The 17,750-nt window shown below is 32.2% G+C and overlaps 1 pseudogene; it reads right to left on the reverse strand.

The window, feature by feature from the left end:
* Positions 1–522: 522 nt before the first annotated feature.
* On the reverse strand, positions 523–9,369 carry LOC114723050 (cystathionine beta-lyase, chloroplastic-like; annotated as a pseudogene).
* Between the last annotated feature and the right edge of the window lie 8,381 nt (positions 9,370–17,750).

The raw sequence follows: 17,750 nt of genomic DNA on the forward strand, positions 1-17,750 counted from the left end.
ATAACCATATTAAATAACCAAAAACTATTTAATAACTTCTCCATGTTTTAATATATAAGGTTGTTTGTAGAAAACAACACAATTTTTCACCAGGTGTTAGTGAACATATCTTTCCATAGATGTCTTTCGAAATCAATCTTGATATCTTTTAGTGTTATAACTTCCTGCATAACCCTTCTTATAAATATATTAATTTATATGGGAACACAACCTTTCATATAAACATCTATATTAATTTATATAAAAACACAACATTTAATCTAAATATAATAATTTATATGAGAACACAACTCTTTATATCCAACACACATTATAAGATTAATTAACATCAAGTGATCATTATATAATTATCATTACAAAACCAAAAGGCATTGATTTACGCAAGCAAGTAGGTCGTGGAAGGTAAAGAGTAACGTCAAAAATGCTTTTCTTCATCAATAGAACCACCAAATCATCAACATCATCCTCGATCTTATTATTATTTGAAGCAAGCTAAATAAGTTGTACGTTTGGCATATGAAATTAGAGTGGTACAATTAAGAATGCATTCTCTAGATCTTTAATAAGATCTTTAACTTTGGTTAAACCCATGAGTAGTTTCTCTTGCTCAGGTGTGGTGGAATGGGATGTATATCAAGGTAAGCATATGGAAGAACCTATACCACCTATACCAAAATTAAAAGGATTAGCATTTTGTGGAAAAACATTCATAGCTAACTCTAACATATATATATCTGCAAACTTCTAATTATAAATTGTCACCACCACATTTATCCTTGGAACTTCTAGTAATTTATTACTTCTTCTAATTCTTATTATAAATTTCTTTCATGCTGCTTATAATATTAATTATAATTTGAATTATTATTTTTTCTTCCCTAATTGTCTTTTACTTTGATATTCCCTAAGTAAACAAAATTGTAACTAATCAAACAACACAATATCCTCCCATTAACACTTTAATGGGTGATTTTTAAATTTTGATAGCGTTAACTAATTTTAACCAAATTTCTTCGTCTATATAAAGTGATTAATAGATTCTCATAATTAAGACAACCTTAGAGAAAGGAACACTAGACCAATAATGATTGACATGCTAACTACTACGTCAAGTCTTTAATATAAAAGTTAGATAACTACTTTGAAGATATTAAAAAATTAGTTAATTTAGTTATTTGTAACAAATATGTGTTGACTTTCCTAAATTACTCTATTTAATTATATGCATTAAAACTACCTCTTGATGGAAATTCCTTACAATTAATAGGAATATTTTGAAAAAAAATTATAAATTTAGGAGATAAAATGGACTGAGGTCTTATATTTAGACCAAATTCAACCCTTTAACAAACTTTTATATTAAGGATCAAAGGTAGTACTAAATTTATCAATAGCAACAAGATTCTCTATCACACCCTACCTTTTTACCGGTTTGATTAAATGATATATAACTCAAATTAAAGTAAGGAAATATTTCTAAACGATAACAATTTACATGACAAGGTATATATATTCCCCAAAATACTCACCAAAACTAACAGTCATGCTAAAGTATTTAGTCTTTTCAGCAATCTGCTTTGAGAGTGGTAGTGAGCCTGTTTTAAAGCTAATCACAGATCCTGGCCCTGATGACTGCAAAATAGATAGGAACTCAATGAATGGATAAAATCATTTAGAACATATATAGAAGCAAATATTAATGTTCACGGTGTATATAGCAACGCAATGAGTGGATAAAATCATTTCAAACATATATATAAGCAAATATTAATATTCAATATAGATTATATACATGAGACCTGTGTAGATCGTATACTGGATGACTCTTAAGACCAGGATAGTTTACTTCGTTAACTTTAGGCAGCTGTTTGGTAAGAAAATCAGCAATAATTTATGCATTTTTCTGCAAAATATAACATGTTGGCTCTAAGTCATTGTTTTTTTAGAACTAAATAATATCAGTATAAAGGAGTTATTTAGCACTTAAATTTCAAATCGGAAGGTTATTAGCTGTAGAGATCCCATCTAATTCTAAAAAGCACAACTACACACACATGCAGTGTGTGTAAACAAATGGGTTAAGGTTAAATTTTTTTTCAAAAGTTATCATTCAGGATCTCTAAGCATGCGAAAGTTTTTTTTTTTAAGTGCAAATTTGTTTTAAAAGTTTACAATCATAACAATTTTGCCTCTTGCCGTTAAAAATGTTAATAATTAATATCACTATTTTAATAGTCAACTTTAATCTTTTAATGGTAAGGGGTAATTGCTACAATTTTAAACTTCTAGAATAAACTTGTATTCAAAAAAAAATTTTGGGCATCCAGAGCTCCTGGTTGAAAATTTTCGTGACAAATTTACATTTTAACCTTATAAACAAACCATAATTCATCAAAGGAATCTTACCCAAGTTGTATAAATTAGATGGAAAATATGGAATGTTTCGTTAGGCACCTGTTTCTCCTCAACTCGTTGTGCCATAGTTTTGATTCCTTCCAAACATATCCAAGAGTCCAATGGAGACAAACAGCAACCCGTCGTATTTTTAAAATCGTTTATGTGTTTTGCCAAGCTTTACGGGATGATGATCAAAGGCAAAAAAAGAGGGAAACACAAAGATGCACATTATTCATCAAATGAAAAAGTATAAAACAATTGGAAAATAAAGAAAAAATACCATAGAAAATAGACCACAACATGATAATATCCTTAGCACACGAAGAAAGGGGTTTGGACCCTTTAGTTTCCTAATAATCTAATTCTCCATCTTCTCATATTTATTATTAACACTTGATCATTGGCTTAGGTAGGGGAAAAAAAAGAAAAGGAAAAGACATTCTGGTGTCTAACATTCATAAAATCTTGCAGTTTCTTATTCCTTAAGATTTTTTAAAAGGAAAACAATAAAAATGCACAATTTCATGATATTTTTCCAATGTAAAATCCTTAAGAAACATAAAATTGTATGATTTCATAACTGCAAGATATCAAATGCTTCTCATTTGTCTATAAACCAATGATCAAAACCAAAAAACAATGTTGGGAATTTGTCGTATTATAAGAGGCATTGAGGGGTTGAGGCATCAGAAGCACTAATCCCTGAACCTAAGGTATTTCAAAAGAGAGAATAAAGTAAGTATGCTCAATAAGAGCCTTTTTTTTTTTTCCTTTTTCATTCTTAATAATACTAGAGATCACAAGCACATAAAATGTCATGCACCACATACCCGACAAAGAAAAAAAGTTTGCCATTGAATTTAAATTTAATTCAAAATTTCTGGACATATATGAAAATATTGGGTCACAAATCTTAAACATATCTTAAGTCTTTGAGACACAGAGAAAGAGCTCTTACTCTTCTCTATCCGTAGCAGGACTACCGGCCAGGCAACTACTGTTTCCAGCAACAAATTTTGTAGCTGAATGCATAACATTATTTGGAAACAAAAAAAGAAGTAAGTATTACTTAATAGAAATTTCTTTTTGCGCCCTTTCTTTTATCATTCTGGCTGAATCAAGAGAAGATATTAACTTTAAACTAGAGTCATGAAGAAGGACCTTGGAGTCAAAACATTTTCGCTATAAGACCAGCCATGTTATATGGTATTAAATGTTGAGCTGTAATAGAAAACTGAGCATAAAGTTGAGATAGCAGAACTGAAAATGTTAAGATAAATGTGTCGTCATATAAAAAAGATAAAATTCAAAATGATAATATCAGAGGAAGAGGCATGGCACTATTGAAAAAAAAATAGTTAAATATCATTTGAGGTGGTGAGCATGTGTAGAGAAGTTCATTGGATGCGCTAATTGTCACATCCCAAAAATTTTCACCCAGCTATAAAGGGTTAAGGATGAGGGTCAATGTAGAAACTAAATGGAAAGATGAAACAACTTTTAATGTGAAACCCTGAAAAGGTCTCGACTGGCAGTTTCATAATTATTGGTCTAGAAAGAGTAAAACGGGAAAATTTGAGAAAAATTCTAGAAAATTCTCAAAAAATGGAAAAATTATAAATTGGAAGTTTTGAAAATTTGGTTGAGGCCCAAAAGGTGAATTTACAGTTAAAGAAAATTATTACGGAATTTCCCGTAAACGGAAGTTTTTCGGGAAATTATTAGGAAATTAAAGGAAAATAATTATTTTAAGTAGTGGAGGCCTCAATAAATTTGGGAGAAAGATGGATAATTTGTATAAATATTTATTTGAATTTATAAAATTGGTTCTAGGCCTTGAAAGCTCAGAAATTAATTTTAGAGAATTTATTTTCCTTAGATTTACCGATAGAGGTCTAATCGGAGAAAATCCAAAATAAATACCTAGAGGTGGCAAAAAATTATGAAAAATTTCAGATAATATTATAATATTAAAATGTGAATTATCATGAAGAGAAATAAATTTTTGGAGGTCTGAAAAAATTATAGAATGTCACTAGTGAATAGTAACCGATAAAGTTTTAAATTGCTTTGAGATAGTGATTTGGTTTGTAAGCCATCTTTTTGGACCAGTCTAAACCTTTTTTGGGGCCCAAATTGAGCCCAATAAGGCCCAATTTTGTGCATTTTCTAGGTCCCTCTATTTTTATTAAAATAAATGTGAAATTAAGGGATATTTGTGTGGAATAATCTAGATTAAAGCCACTTGTGATGATCTGATTATTTTAACACTTGGTGACTGCCACATACCACCCTTGAGGTGTCCTAGTTCGGCCAAATCAAGAGGGAGGAGGGCAGATGGATTTTTTCTATAAATACCCCTTGGAAGATACAAATAAATGTTGGAAAAATAGGGAGATTCTGTCACTTTGTTTCCAGCACTCACCAAATGAAATATTAAGGGTTTTGTACAAAGAATCATTTAACTTACACCAAGAAAACATTAAGGTATGCTTATGCCTTCCTATTCCAAAGTTTTAAGCTTGGTTAGTTGAGGTTTTTAGCTTGAAAAATTAAGGAAAATGCTGCCAAAATTTTTCTGGACTTGGTGATACTTAGGAAAGGATAGAAACCTTGATAATCAAGTGGAATAAGGAAGATTAAGTGGTGTATGGATTGATTTTTGGATGAAATCAAAGTTAGGGTTTAAGGGGAGGAATTTCGGTCAGCACTGTTCATGCAGGAGCTGATTGTTTTGGCTTGATTTGATTATTTCAATGGCTTTAAAACATGTTCTTTTGTAGGGATATGTTGTTGGAAAGTGTTTAAAATCATTGGAATCAAAAATAGAATTTTTAGAAATATATAACCCGTTATTCGGCCAGTCACTGTTCACGGGGGAGGAGTTTGAATTTTAAAAATCTTATTGCACCATTGGATTCCTCATGAAAAATTGTGTAGGATTGAGCAATGAGGTTATTGATTCTAAAGGAGGAATCATTTTGTTAAAAATCAAAGAAAAAGTGGGAAATTGTTGAGTTAAAGTTTAAGAGTTGTAATTAAGTGTTTAGTTATTAATATGGCCTATGTTTATGCTTGGTTTAATAGCCATTGTGAGGAGGAACCAAGAGGAAGCTTTGCTCTTGAAGTAACCAATTGGACGAGGGTTAAAAAGGTAGCTTTGAATTATAATTTGATTGTTAATCTTGCTTGTTTAATGTGGTTTGTTGTTTGCTTGGATGGAGAAACTTGTGTTGTGGCATAGATTGGTTGAATAACATTGGTTTATGCTTTGGCTAAATGCATTGAATTATGCCCTTGTGGAAGTGTTAATGTTCCTCTTTTAGCATGGCATTAAGCATGATTTTATGTGGTTAATTATGCCTTGAGGTATGATAACATGTCACATGATAACTTGCTTGATTTGCATGATAATTGTAATTCAAATACTACTAAGATTTCATAGAAATCTCATTCCTCCTATTTCAAATTATGTCTCATTTAGGAAGTGGCTCAACTATGGATCAAGTCAAGGAATTGGTGTTGGGATAGAAGAGTTTGTGAATGTTATATTGTTTTGGAATATTATGTGATGTATTATCCAACTTTATGCCAAGTTTGTCATGGATTATAGATGATAATATGATATAACTATGTTTCTATGACATGCTTAAATGCCAAAATTTTGAATGGTGCAATGTTAAAAGAGTGTAGGAAAAAGGAAAAAGAGAAAAGAAATAAAGGAAATAGAGTTAGGGGATAAAAACTCCCTAAAAGAGGCCAAACTTGTGGCACATGAAATAATGAGCAATTGTTGGAATTTGGACATAAAATTTTACAAGCTTATAGATCTCATTTTTAGCTTTAAATCAAGTGGTAAACCATTAAATTTTGAATTTTTTGCTAAGAGTTATGTCCTTCCAAAATTGGGCAAAAATACTAGAAATTGGAAAAGTGACCAGATGAACAGTGTGCTTTGTCAAATTTTCTAGTTCTGTTCTGAATGGAATTAAGCCCAATGAATATTTTTCTCTATAGAAATCTTAGCGAGCTTCGTGTGAAAATTGGAACCACATCGTTTCAATTTTTCTAGAATTAGTTATAAATTTTCAAAGTTGGCCCATTTTTAGATGAACAGTGTACGGACAGAATTAAAGTCAAAATTTTAAAGCTGAAATTTTTTCATCCAGAAACACTGCGAAACACGTTATAATGGTTCCAATTGACTTATAATGGGTTATAAAGAGAGGTGTGACACTAATGAGGAGGGTGAATCAAATATTTTAGAGTCCTTTTAAAAAAGACAGGGAAAGACCGAGAAAAACACTTAATGAGGTCATTGAAATCTTTTTATTGACAACCTATCTTAAAATTTGATTATTAATAGAGCATAATGATATCCTGTGATTTATGTGGCTGACCCCCATCCAATAAAATAAGGCTTGCTGTCGTCGTTTGCATAATGCATTCTGAACAGATTGGGTGTTAAAATAATTTAATGTCCCTTGAAAATTCCTTCAATTGACACAGAAGAACTAAAAAGAAATTAAGAGCAAGAGACCAAATATTCGTTATTAAGTTGTCAAACCATTTGACCTTTTAAGTCCCTATTGCTATATAGCTCATGTAAACAAGCATGTTATTAAGTTGTCAAATCGCGTGTTTGGATGCTACCCAAAACTATATATATGGTTTTGGAAAGAAACCCATGATTTTATATAATTTCATCCAAACATCAAAAAAATTATCAAAAAGTATTTATTGGATTAGAAACCATTTCCCTATCCAAACATGAATCCATTATATATGCAAGCGCGATATGATGATACCTTCTCCAAGTTTCAATGGTTGACTCAACACAGGAGACATTACACTATTGTCAATAAATACAATAGCACTATGTGCATGAGCTATCCTCGATATTTCCTGGACATAAATCAACAAAATAAGATGAAAGAAGTTTTTTAATTATACATAGTTCATAAATATTTTTTGACGTTAGGTCCATGAAAGAACTTGATAAGAGTTTTATAGGCATGGACCCATAATTCTTCTTACTTATGCAAGAAGAGATCCAGGCTCAGAGAGTATTTACATAAGTATTTACAGACCGTTCACTATCAAGGTTCTCATATTAACAACATGATTCGAATTCACAATCGTGTGAGTTATGAGTCTACTCCTTACCAATTGGACCAACTGTTATTAATGAGAAAAGGAAAAACTGATGGGCCATTACAGAGTTGAAGAGAAGAATTAAAAAGAAATTCCACCCCGTAAAGAAATTAAAATTACTTACTCGGATATCAGATATTTTAAGCTGGGTATTGTGAGGAGTCTCTAGCCATACCAACTTAACCTTATCAGACATAGCTTCCTTAAACTTCTCTATATCACTTGTGTCTACTTTGCTGTCCTTGCAAGCAATAATATTACAACCACATTATCTTCTAGGAATCAATCCAACAATAATATTACTCCACAGGCCGAAAAAAAAAACACATCCGAAAATCTGAAAAAATCATACTTGACATTGATATTTTCCTTTCTTGCCATCAGATTGTTTATGAAGTTATATGAACCCCCATAGATATCCTCCACAGCAATGATTTCGTCACCTGCATTGGAACTTTATAAGTAAATGACAATAAAAGTGATGATGTAATAGCTTACATACATACATATATATAGGGTATCCAATTGAAAGCATTATGTGAAGAAATAAGCACCAGGATTAGGAAGTTCACAAACAGCAGTCACAGCAGACATTCCACTGCTGAAGCAATAAGCGTATTTTTCATTGTCAAGCTTTGCTAATAACCTGAGGAGAATACAAAATATTAAGCCAACAAGTAAAAGAGAATGCATAGAAAGAAGAAACAGGTATAGAAAAAAGCAGGACAGCAGATCAGAACATACATTTCCAAAGTGTTTCGGGTAGGATTTCCAAGTCTTGAATGCATATACTTATCACCAAAAACAGGTGTTGCAGAATACTGCATGAAAAACGAAAAAGCATAGAAGAAAATTACAATATAATTGAAAAGAAGATCATGGAAAAGAGATACTAACTATAAGATCCTAGTATGCGATGCGTAGATCAAATTCTCACCATTTCGAAAGTAGCAGTTTGGTAAATTGGTGTGGAGGCTGCATGGAAAGGATCCCAGTCAGCATGGTGTTTCGCTAACACTGTAGACATACTTGGCTCTTCTATCACTTGCTCTGCAGACGGAAGAAAAAACTATTAGCATATAAAACAAAATACACACACGGATTTGGGGTGTTTTACTGCCTTCTTTGCTACTCCTTAAATTTTCCAAGCTTCCCAAATATTTTTTCTGGTCTTTTTTAATCATTAGATTCTAATATAAAATGAATGACATTTTAGTATCTTAAGAGCCAAAAATGGTGCATATAGTTTTTGAAATTTTTTACAATTTTTCAAAGAAAAATGCTCTAAAATTGGGTCTTTCCTTAATAATTTGAGTATTTTTCTTTGAGAAATCATAAACTGCACCATTTTTTGTCCATAACATATCAAAATACTACTCATTTTATGTAGAATCTAATGATAAAAAGAAATAAGAAAAAATAACATTTAAGAAGTTTGAAAAATTTAAGAGGCAATAGACACCCTTAGTCTCCTACACACAAGACATTATGAACATAAGAAACACATCAAAAAGCACCACTAGCTGGAACCGCGGTAGTTTCCACCACAGCCCTTTTGGGGCAGTCTGCTCAATTTTGATTAAACAGTTTACTCTGAAGCTCTTTCCAGCACTTGTGATCTAAACCACAGTAATGAGAAGCGCTAACATAAAACTATAACAGTAACTACTATACTTGCAATAACGCACTAGAACAAGAGTGCATTATTGGTAAATTATTAAAGGTACATAAGATGCTTAAAATAGTGATGGTTATAGTTGTTACCTTAGGGTTGACCGAAGTAACGAGAGGGCTAAGAAAAGTTGAGGATAATGCCATCTCTAAAGAAAAAAGAAAGAGCTGGCTAGAGATTTTGGTTATGCTCTTCGATCGATTAGCCGTAGCAAAGCACAACTTGATTCAAAGCCAAAGATATGCGCGCGCGCGCACACACACTCACATGTTACTTACAAAGAAGCTTCACAGGAACATAGTAACGTGTTGGGGCTGCAAAAGTTCAAAGTTTTTTTCAAAGCCAAAGAGATGCATATATATATATATATATATATATATATTGTTAGGGTGCATCCAGCACCTGAAGTATTTTTTTCAAGTACATTCAACACCTTGAAGTATATTATGATGCATCCAATACTTCCAAATATTTTTCAGGTGCATCTAGCATCCTGAAATATTTTGTGATGCATTCAGTACCCCAAACTATTTTTTAGATGCGTCCAGTATCCTGAAGTTTTTTTTTGCCTTATCAGCACCAAAAAGTTATTTTTGGGTGCTGGACGTATTTAAAAAAAAATACTTTGAGGTGCTAAATGTACAAACAAATATTTCATGGTACTAGACGCACCTAAAAAAAAATCAGGATACTGAATGTACCACAAAATATCTTAGAGTGCCGGATGCACTTGAGAAAATACTTCAGAGTACTGGATACACTTTAACCCATCCATATATATATATATGGACAGACACTCACATGTTACTTACAAAGAAGCTTCACAGGAACATAATAACGTGTTGGGTTGCAAAAGTTTTTTCATTATTCTGTTAGTTGACGTTAAAGTGGTTCCTCCACGCTTTTCCTTCGCACCCAAACTCGACATTTTCTTCCAAGGCATTCCTAAATCCCTGTTTTACTATTTTTTAAAAACCAAAAAAAGAAAAAGTAAGCAAGATAAGCCCAAAAAATAAAATAAAACGAAAATGATCAAAATACTGCTTACTACAACTTCCAAGATATTGACCACAGTGATATAAATGTTTATTTGAAACATGATGCAGATCTCAATCAAGTTTCGGTGGTCGCCAGTCTTTCAATTATTTTCCCTTCCTACTCCTCGTCATACTATGTATAAGGCTAAAATATTACAACCTTCTAAACCTCGAGTCAGTTACATATTTACTTTGTTGGTTAAATTAATTAATTATAGGACCGTGCATCCAATCATGTGAAATCAATAAGCTCGCTGACATAGACATTAGATAGGCAAAATAATAATAATAAGAACAACAACAACGACAAGGGGTTTTACGATCTTATTAAAGTTATTAAGATTTTTACTGTTATTTATCAATTAGAATAGCCTTTTTTATGGCAAAAAAACAGAAGAATGATATTTAAAAGCTTAGATTGATATAGAACATAAGAATAAGTAAAATATGCTTTGCTAATAATGGATAAATGTGAGAAAAATTTATCCTCTAATACAACAGTAATATTTAAATGTTTAATTTACATTGACAATGACATCAATCAATCAATTAATTGCTTGGGATCACTTTTATTAGGTGCTTATACTCACATACTTATCTCATATTTCATAAATCATCATTGAAAAGCTGCTTTTGAAGGTTTCAATTACTATTCTAAACAAGCCCTAAATAAATCAAATATATACTTATACTACTAAAACTCGTAGTTTGCACGCCATTGGTCCAATTCATAGTCCAACTCATACATCTATGTGACTTCATTCCATACAAATCATTGATGATCTCAACGGTGCTAACTGTTAAAATTTTACATGCATTCCCTCCTATATGATTCAAACTTCTTTTTTTAACATCCAATCACCGTATTGCCCGAATATTATAGCGGGCTGTTTAGTTTTTTTTTTTTTTTTTATCTCGTTTGGTCCACCTTAATGGATAATGCTGTCGCTTCTAGCATCCCATTTAAGTGCTAGAGTTCTAATTGCACATCAGCAATATCAATATTAATTATTCAGCATTACTTGAATATACGAGTCAGATAACTAATTTGTAGATACTGAGAAAATTAGTTAAGTTAGTTATGTGTAATACATGAGTGACAATATGTATTGAGATCTTATATATAGGATCGCATTGAATATTCAACAAGCTCTTATATTAAGGACATGAGGTAGTATTTTCAATCATATGGGAATCTTTCTTGTGTGAGAAAAGACAACTCTAATAACCCGATCGGATTTGATCCAATTTTATTCCCAAGACAACATTACTGTTGTTATGAATATTATGTGGATGTCCATTTACTCCTTCCTCTTCATCTTCTCCAAGTAACTTCCACTACCTCCACCATCCATTACTCCTCTACTATCCATTCACTCTTGTAACTCACCTCCGTCCACATTCATGGGATTGATTATCCACTATTTGTCATTTAAGGACAATTGTAATCTATGTGTAAGACTATGCCTATAAATAGGGCATGTCATTTGTGTTGTAATGCAAGTAAAGAAATACAAAAAGTTATCTCATTCTCTTGTCTTCATCTTTCTACTTTTGTGGTTTCATTTTGGTTCTATTTCATAAGACATTATCAGCACGAAGCGCTCTTGTAATCAGAAGGTGTTGTAATAAGGCTAATAATTACAAGGTAAATTTCAATATCACTTCTGTAATAGTTTGTTTTATAATTATTCCATTTTCTTATTCATATTGATTTGTTTCATATTGATTTCTCTTAATATTAATTTGCATTGTGGTTCCATTCTCTTAATATTAATTTTCATTCAACTTTTATATGATAGTGTCATCATGTCAAATCTCATGAAACTTAAGTTTGTAGCTCTTAACATTACTGGAAATAATTATTTATCATGGATATCAGATGTGGAAATCCATCTAAATGCCAATGGTCTAGGAGACACAATCAAAGAAGGCAACCAAGCATCCAACCAAGATAAAGCCAAAGCTATGATCTTTTTACGTCACCATTTGCATGAGGGGCTCAAGATTGAATATTTGACCATAAAAGATCCACTTGTTCTTTGGAACAATTTAAAGGAGAGGTATGACCACCAAAAAACTATAATCCTTCCTAAAGCTCATTATGACTGGATGCATTTATGTTTACAAGACTTTAAATATGTGATCAAATATAATTCTGCAATGTTTAGAATTAGTTCTCAACTGAAATTATGTGGAGAAAAGATTGCTGATAAAGATATGCTAGAAAAAACATTCTCCACATTTCATGCATCCAATGTGCTCCTGCAGCAACAATACTGTGAGAAAGGTTTCAAAAAATATTCTGAATTAATTTCTTGCTACTTGTGGCTGAGCAAAATAATGAGTTTTTAATGAAGAATTATGAATCCCGTCCCACTGGCTCCACTCCATTCCCAGAAGCGAATGCAGTGGCAAGTGAATCAACCCGTGACCATGGTCGTGGATGTGGACAGGGCGGTGGTCGTGGCCGTGGATGTGGCCATGGTTGTGGAGGTGGTTGTTCCTACCAGAAGTGGGCAAATAATGATAAGCATCACCAAAAAGAATCTAGTGGAAATAATAATCATGTTGAAAATCTTTGTTATCATTGTGGTGGCAAGGTCATTGGTCTCATACCTGTCGTACGTCAAAACATTTGGTTGACCTCTACCAAGAATCGCTGAAAAATAAGAATAACAATAAAAATAAAGGCAAAGAACCAAAGGTGGAAACAAATTTTGTTGGAGAAGAAGGCGATTCTGATTATGACAACATGGATGTTACTCATTTGGATGTTTTTGATTTCTTTGCCGATCCTGATGGAAGAATTGATCACTTAATTGGTGATGGAAGTGTCAAAAAATGAGTCATCTTGATGTAATTGAGTTTTTATAATTAAGTATATTTTCATGTTTTGCTTATAAGTGCTTTTTCATCTACCACAATAAATTTTGTACTTGTAAGGTTATTACCCCCCAAAATAAATATAATTATAAGTTTTTATTCATAATAAAAGAATGTTTTCTTTTTAATCTTTTTCCTATGTTTTTTTCATGAAGAATGACCATTATTGCCAATCCTGATGGAAGAATTGATCACTTAATTGGTGATGGAAGTGTCAAAAAAAGAGTCATCTTGATGTAATTGAGTTTTTGTAATTAAGTATATTTTCATGTTTTGCTTATAAGTGTGCTTTTTCATCTACCACAATAAATTTTGTACTTGTAAGGTTATTACCCCCAAAATAAATATAATTATGAGTTTTTATTCATAATAAAAGAATGTTTTCTTTTATTAATCATGTTTTCTTTTTAATCTTTTTCCTATGTTTTTTTTATGAAGAATGACCATTATTGACATCAATAATGAAGACTTGTGTCTCGTCGATAGTGCAACAACTCACACAATACTTAGAAATGAGAAATATTTCTCTTCTCTGGTAATGCGAGAAGCCAATATTCAGACTATATTTGGAAGTATAAACCTCATTGAAGGCTCTAGAAGAGCTGATATATTGCTACCTGAAGGAACAAAATTACATATTGATAATGCATTTTACTCTATCAAGTCTAATAGAAATTTATTGAGCTTCAAGGATATCTGCAAAAATAGATATCATGTTGAAACAATAAATGAAGGAAATCAAGAATACTTGGTTATCACAAATTTAATTTCTGATAAGAAATGCACTCTAGAAAAATTACCTGCCTTTTCTTCAGGCTTGTATTACACACGTATTAGCGCAATTGAAACACATGCTATTGTAAACCAGAAGTTTACAGTTGAGAATAAATTTAATGTTTGGCATGACCGGTTAAGCCATCCTAGGACTATTATGATGTGAAAAATAATTGAGAATTCATGTGGACATTTACTAAAAAGTCAACAGATTCCACAATCACATGTTTTCTCATGTGCTGCATGTTCTAAAGGAAAGTTAATCATTCGACCATCACCAGTAAAAATAGAAAGTGAGTCTCTCACATTTCTAGAATGTATACAAGGAGATATTTGTTGGCCAATACACCCACCATGTGGACCATTTAGATATTTCATGGTTTTAATTGATACATCAACAAGATGGTCACATGTTTGCTTATTATCCTCTCGTAACCTAGCATTTACAAGGTTGCTTGCTCAACTAATTAGATTAAGAGCACATTTTCCTGATTATCCAATCAAAAGAATACGTTTGGATAATGCTGGAGAATTTACTTCGCAAGCTTTCAATGAGTATTGTATGTCTCTTGGGATTGATGTTGAACATCCTATAGCACATGTTCATACACAAAATAGACTTGCAGAATCATTAATTAAACGACTACAATTAATTACAAGACCATTACTGATGAGATCAAATCTCTCAAATTCTGCTTGGGGACATGTAATTTTGCATGCAGCAGCATTAATTCTTATCAGGCCAACAAGTTATTTCAAGTCCTCCCCTTTACAATTGGTTTTTGGTCAGGAACCTAATATCTTCTATCTAAGAATTTTTGGAAGTGCAATATATGTTCCTATTGCTCCAACACAACGTACTAAGATGGGTCCCCAAAGAAAGATGGGAATATATGTTGGATATGAATCTCATTCTATGATAAAATATCTAGAACCATTAACAGGAGATTTATTTACGGCTCGATTTGTTGATTGTCATTTTGATGAATCAAAATTTCCAACATTAGGGGGAGAAAAGAAGCAGTTGGAAAAAGAGATTAGTTGAAAGGAACTTTCATTATCTCAACTTGATCCTCCTACAAAACAATGTGAACTAGAAGTTCAAAAGATAATTCATTTACAAAGGTTAGCTAATCAGTTGCCAAACGCATTTACTGACCTAAAGAAAGTGACTAAATCACATGTTCCAGCTGCTAATGCTCCCATCAGAATTGATGTACCTGTTGGACAACCTGCTATTGTAAATGAATCTAAAACACGCATGAAAGGTGGTAGGCCCATTGGTTCCAAAGATAAAAATCCTCAAAAGAGAAAAGGAGCTAAAAATGTAGATGGCCAAGACGAGGATAGTCAAGAAAGAATAGCAATTCAAGAGGAGTCATTAGATAATACTAATGTCTCAATTCCAAAAGAAACTCAGCTACCTAAAATGTGCAAAAATGATTAGATCTCAATAAATTATTTTATGAATGGAATACAATGGGATCAAAATGAAGTCAACGTTAATGATATTTTTGCGTATAATATAGCGCTTGATGTGATGAATGATGATGAGGATCATGAACCAAAATCTATTAGTAAATGTAAACAAAGAAAAGATTGGCCAAAATGGAAAGATACAATTGAGGCTGAATTGAATTCACTGGAAAAGCGGAAAGTGTTTGGACCTGCAGTCCATACACCTGCAGATATAAAACCAGTCAGATACAAATGGGTTTTTATGCGAAAACAAAATGAAAATGGTGAAATTGTAAGACATAAGGCACAGCTTGTTGCCCAAGGATTTACACAAAGACCTGGTATTGATTTTGAAGAAACATACTCACCAGTGGTGGATGCAACTATTTTCATATATTTAATTAGTCTGGCAGTAAAAGAAAGACTCGATTTGCGTATGATGGATGTTGTTACAGCCTATTTATATGGCTCACTTGACAATGATATTTATATGAAACTCCCTGAAGGATTCAAGTTGCCGGAAGCATACAATTCAAGTTCTTGAGAGCAATACTTAATTATGTTAAATAAATCTCTGTATGAATTGAAGTAATCAGGGTGTATGTGGTATAACCGTTTAAGCAAATATCTATTGGATGAGGGATACAAGAATGATCCAATTTGCCCATGTATTTTTATGAAAAGATCTGGAAATGAGTTTGCTATAATTGCGGTTTATGTTGATGACATAAATATCATTAGAACTCCTCATGAAGAGCTTACAAAAGCTATGGGTTGCTTAAAGAAAGAATTTGAAATGAAGGACTTGGAAAGAACAAAATTTTGTTTTGGATTGCAAATTGAATATTCAAGAAATGGGATCTTTTTGTATCAATAAACCTATACAAGAAAGGTCTTAAAGCATTTTTATATGGATAAATCACATCCATTATGTACTCCGATGATCGTAAGATCTTTAGAGAAGGATAAAGATCCTTTTAGATCTCAAGAAATGATGAAGAACTACTTGGTTTAAAAGTACCATACCTTAGTGCAATTGGTGCACTCATGTATCTTGCTAGTCACACACGACCTAATATATCATTTGCTGTTAACCTACTAGCAAGATATAGTTTGTCACCAACACGAAGACATTAGAATGGAGTTAAGCACATTCTTCGTTACCTCAGGGGTACTATGGACATGGAGTTATTTTACTCAAACATACCCAAGACTGACCTTATTGGTTATGCAAATGCTAGATTCTTGTTTGATCCATATGTCGGTAGATCACAAACAGGGTTGTTCGCATATGGTGGTACAACCATTTCATGGTGTTCTATGAAACAAACCATATCAGCCACATCATCTAATCATGCAGAAATTCTTGCAATACATGATCTTCAAAAGGATAGTGAAATCAATGTGTGACAAATTTGTTCCAATGAAAATCTGACAGATTTGTTCACCAAGTCACTTCCTTGTATAATATTTAAAAAGCTTGTTCATGATATCGGATGCTGTAGACTCAGAGATATCAACTGATATTACCAAGAGGGGGAGTTAACACATGCTGTACTCTTTTTTCATTGACTATGGTTTTTATCCCACTGGGTTTTTCCTAGTAAGGTTTTTAATGAGGCAGCACTGGATAGTATATCGATGAATGTGTACTCTTTTTCTTCCTTTGGGTTTTTATCCCACAGGGTTTTTCCTAGTTAAAGTTTTTTAATGAGGCATATATTTGTATAATGGACATCCAAGGGGGAGTGTTATGAATATTATGTGGATGTCCATTTACCCCTTCTTCTTCATCTTTTCTCCAAGTAACTTCCACTACCTCCACTATCCATTCACTCTTGTAACTCGCCTCCATTCACATTCATGGGATTGATTATCCACTATTTGTCATTTAAGGACAATTGTAACGTATGTGTAAGACTATGCCTATAAATAAGAGATGTCATTTGTGTTGTAATGCAAGTGAAGAAATACAAAAAGTTTTCTCATTCTCTTGTCTTCATCTTTCTACTTTTGTGATTTCATTTTAGTTCTATTTCATAAGAATTGTGAATATTATATGATCCTTTTGGTTGGATTGCATGGGATTACCTATATTCCTGATACATTTAATTAATCATTTTTGTTGTTTGGTTAGTCTAAGATAGGGAAAATGAACATACATTATGCAAGGAAAATTATCTGAAATCATCAACGGGTTGGGTTTAACAAAAAAGTTGTTGCTTATCACATGAATAACTAAAGTTCAAATCCTTACTAGAAGCGGTATCCACATTTAATTCTCGACAGTATCTCAAACAAAATTATTTCCAATAGAAGGATACAAAAAACTATGTGAAATACGATAACTGGGATTACATCACGAAACCTAT

This window comes from Neltuma alba, unplaced genomic scaffold (genome assembly GCF_004799145.2).
Source record: "Neltuma alba isolate B1F8T4 unplaced genomic scaffold, ASM479914v2 tig00000327_pilon, whole genome shotgun sequence".
Lineage (NCBI taxonomy): Eukaryota > Viridiplantae > Streptophyta > Magnoliopsida > Fabales > Fabaceae > Neltuma > Neltuma alba.